We start from the raw sequence: 4,095 nt of genomic DNA, 5'->3' as shown, positions 1-4,095 counted from the left end.
AGCGTCCAAAGTTAAGCCACCTGGGTTCAAACCCCATCTCCTCCTTACCAGCTATGTGACCTTGGAACAGGTTGCTTCATCTACAAATTTCCTCACCTATGAAATGTGGATAATAATTGTATCTGTCTAATAGATTGTTCTGAGGATTAAATGAGTTAGTTCTCGAAAAGTAATTTATTGAGTAAGCACTCAATAAATGTCAGCTACTATCATTTTTAACCATTACTGGGATTCTATTTTTCCCTCTCACTTCCTCAGAAAGGTCTTCCCTGTTATTCCTTTCACTATTATTCTCTCTCACAATGCCTTGTTCTTTTCCTTTACGGCATTTCCAATTTCTAAGTATATATTTAATTGCCTGCTTACTATTATCAGTCTTTTCCACTGAACTGTAACCTCCATGAGCGAACAGTTTATTTTGGTCATCTTTGTACCCACAGGGCAACCTTGTCCCATACCTGGCATATGACCTGATACAGAGCAGGTGCACAACAGATATTTGCAGAAATGATGACTGGATAGATAGACAGATGGAGGACAGGCAGGTAGCTCTAAGTATCCACACAAGATGACCCTTATGGGGCACCTGGGTGGCTCAGTCGTTAAGCGCCTGCCTTCGGCTCAGGTCATGATCCCAGGGTCCTGGGATCGAGCCCCGCATCGGGGTCCCTGCTCTGCGGGAAGCCCGCTTCTCCCTCTCCCACTCCCCCTGCTTGTGTTCCCTCTCTCGCTGTGCCTCTCTCTGTCAAATAAATAAATAAAAATCTTTAAAGAAAAAAAAAAGAGCTATTTAAAAAAAAAAAAAGATGACCCTTATGGCTTTTGTTTTTGTCTTATCCTGAAAATATTTTTATTTTAGGGGCACCTGGGTGGCTCAGTTGTTAAGCGTCTGCCTTCGGCTCAGGTCATGATCCTGGGGTCCTGGGATAGAGCCCCGCATCGGGCTCCCTGCTCAGCAGGAAACCTGCTTCTCCCTCTCCCACTCCCCCTGCTTGTGTTCCCTCTCTCGCTGTCTCTCTCTCTGTCAAATAAATAAATAAAATCTTAAAAAAAAAAGAAAATATTTTGATTTTATAATTATTATTTATTTAGATTTAATAAGTTTTAGTACTTTTTCTTTTTATTATCCTCGCTTCTCATATCCCACCACTTTCTTCCATGACTACTTTTTCCTTTTTTGTTGTTGTTTAGTTTTTATGTCATAATCATAAACTAACTCTGCAATCCAGCTAGACTTGGACAGGAGCAAGGAAAATATGGAACCCACAGAACTGCAGCGAGAGCATGAAGATTATAGAATACTTTGAGCAGATAGGGGTGAAGGGGTGCTCTCCTGAGCTACAGAAGGAATAGTCTGGTAGTTAAGATAAACACAAGTGAAATTTATTAGATTTGTCTGCAGTTAGCAATGGTGATTTTTTTTGCTGGTCTTGCCATTCCTGGACCCAAAGTGCTCCACGGATTCCATAATATTCATGTCGTCCTTCAGCTTGCCAAAGACCACATGCTTGCTGGGTAACCACTCAGTGTTGGCAGTGCAGGTGAGAAACTGGGAACAATTTGTGTTGGATCCAGCAGGTGTCACGGACAAGATGCCAGGCCCTGAGCGCTTCAGGATGAAATTCTCATCCTCAGATTTCTCCTCACGGTTGGACTTGCCGCCAGTGCCGTGATGGCGTGTGACGTCACCACCGTGGCACAGAAATCCCTGAATAATCCTGTGAAAGCAGGGACCTTTAGAACCAAATCCTTTCTCCCCAGTGCTCAGAGCACAAAAGTCTTCTGCTGTCTTGGGAACTTTGTCTGCAAACAGCTGGAAGGAAACGAAGCTCAAGGGCCGGTGGCCCAGGGCGATGTGGAAGAAGACGGTGGGTTTGACCATGGCCAGGCGGTGCGGGTGCTCAGGGCTGCCATGTCTGCCCTTCTGCTTCGTTTTTTAACTTCTTATCTGGAGTATCTCCTCTAAAGAGTCTATCAGAGAGAATATGTGGGTGATAAAATTCTGAATTCTTCGTCTTAAAATTTCATCAAATCATTGATACTTTGAGGATGGAATTCTAGGTTTGAGACAGTTTCTCGGTGTGCAATATTTCTCTGTCACCTTCTTGTATCTTGTGTTTCTGATGAGAAGTCTGATGCCACCATGATCCTTATTCCTTTGTAGGCATTCTCTGTGAGCTTTTGGAATTTTCTCTTTATTGTTGATGTCCTGAGACTTAAAATGCAGATTCTGATTCAGTGAGGCTTGAGCGGGTCTGAGAGTCCTGAAATCTAACTGTAACATGTCCTGGTATGTGTCTTGATTTATCCAAAGGAGCGCCTGAAGGGCTTTGCAATTACACCTATCTTTTGCACTGGAGAATTTTTTTTTTTTAAAAGATTTTATTTATTTATTTGAGAGAGAGAGTGAGAGAAAGAGCACAAGAGGGGGGAGCGGGAGAGGGAGAAGCAGACTCCCTGCCGAGCAGGGAGCCCGATGCGGGACTCGATCCCGGGACTCCAGGATCATGACCTGAGCCGAAGGCAGACGCTCAACCATCTGAGCCACCCAGGCGCCCTGGTTTTGTTTTTTTTTTAAAGATTTTTATTTATTTATTTATTAGAGACAAGGACAGAGAGAGAGAGCATGAGAGGGGGGAGGGTCAGAAGGCGAAGCAGGCTCCCCGCCGAGCAGGGAGCCCGATGCGGGACTCGATCCCGGGACTCCAGGATCATGACCTGAGCCGAAGGCAGTCGCTCAACCGACTGAGCCACCCAGGCGCCCCTGCACTGGAGCATTTTTATTAAAGTCTGGTTCATGGCTTGGCAGCACTGCCCACCCAGACCCACTGAAACAGAATCTGCATTCTAATAAGATCCTCACGTGATTTGTATACATGCTGAAGTTTGGAAACTACTAGTTTATTTTATTCTCTCCCACTCAAACTCCTGTTGGACAGATTTAGGCATTTCTGCATCTATTATCCATTTTTTAACTTTTATATTTTCCACTTATCCCTTTGTAAGTTTTGGAGCAATGCATCCCTAATTTAATCTGCAATAGGAGCATTCTGGAATTCTTCAGATGATCTGGGTATTGTACATACGTGTATATACAGCTGGCCCTCAAACAGCATGGATTTGAACTGTGCGAGTCCACTTATACATGGATTTTTTTCAATAAAAACAGTACAGTACTGGAGCACCTGGTTGGCTCAGCTGGTTGAGCGTCTGCCTTCGGCTCAGGTCATGATCTCAGGGTCCTGGGATCGAGTCCACACTGGGCTCCCTATTCAGCGGAGAGCCTGCTTCTCCCTCTCCTTCTGCCTGCTGCACGCCCTGCTCGTGCTCTCTCTCTCTCCTGTCAAATAAATACATAAAATCTTAAAAAAAAACAAACAACAACAGTACAGTACTATAAATGCATTTTCTTTTCCTTATGGCTTCCTTAATAACCTTTTCCTTTCTCTAGCTTACTTTATTGTGAGAATACAATCTATGATAATATATATAAAGCAATACATACAAAATATGTATTAATTGACTGTTTATATTATCAGCAAGGCTTCTGGTCAACAGCAGGCTCTTAGTAGTTAGGTTTTTGGAGTGTCAAAAGTTATACATGGGGGCGCCTGGGTGGCTCAGTCGTTAAGCGTCTGCCTTTGGCTCAGGTCATGATCCCAGGGTCCTGGGATCGAGCCCCGCATCGGGCTCCCTGCTCGTCAGGAAGCCTGCTTCTCCCTCTCCCACTCCCCCTGCTTGTATTCCCTCTCTTGCTGTGTCTCTCTCTGTCAAATAAATAAATAAAATCTAAAAAAAAAAAAAAGTTATACATGGATTTTTGACTGTGTGGGATCAACTCTGTGTGTGCATGTGTATATCTATATATATATTTAATTTTCTGTATATCACAGTGTTTTGACATCCTAAAAAAGAAATCAAAAAACATAAAACTAAAAATAAATGAATAAATAACATAAAACTAGAAAGAGGCTGCCTTTCCAGGGCTAGCTGGCTCTTGACAGCTAGCAGAGGACTCAGCCAGGAGCATGCCTTCAATACGCAAACTAACCAACTCAGAGCCCTGCCTCTTCTATCTGGCCCCTATACCCCAGG

General features: G+C 43.7%; 1 pseudogene; it reads right to left on the bottom strand.

Moving 5' to 3' along the window:
• Positions 1–1,387: 1,387 nt before the first annotated feature.
• On the bottom strand, positions 1,388–2,240 carry LOC102728996 (peptidyl-prolyl cis-trans isomerase A pseudogene; annotated as a pseudogene).
• Between the last annotated feature and the right edge of the window lie 1,855 nt (positions 2,241–4,095).

Source organism: Leptonychotes weddellii, chromosome 5 (genome assembly GCF_054177405.1).
Source record: "Leptonychotes weddellii isolate Sample4059 chromosome 5, ASM5417740v2, whole genome shotgun sequence".
Lineage (NCBI taxonomy): Eukaryota > Metazoa > Chordata > Mammalia > Carnivora > Phocidae > Leptonychotes > Leptonychotes weddellii.
The sequence above is the reverse complement of the archived record's forward strand: the minus strand, read 5'-3'. Positions and strand labels throughout refer to the sequence as shown.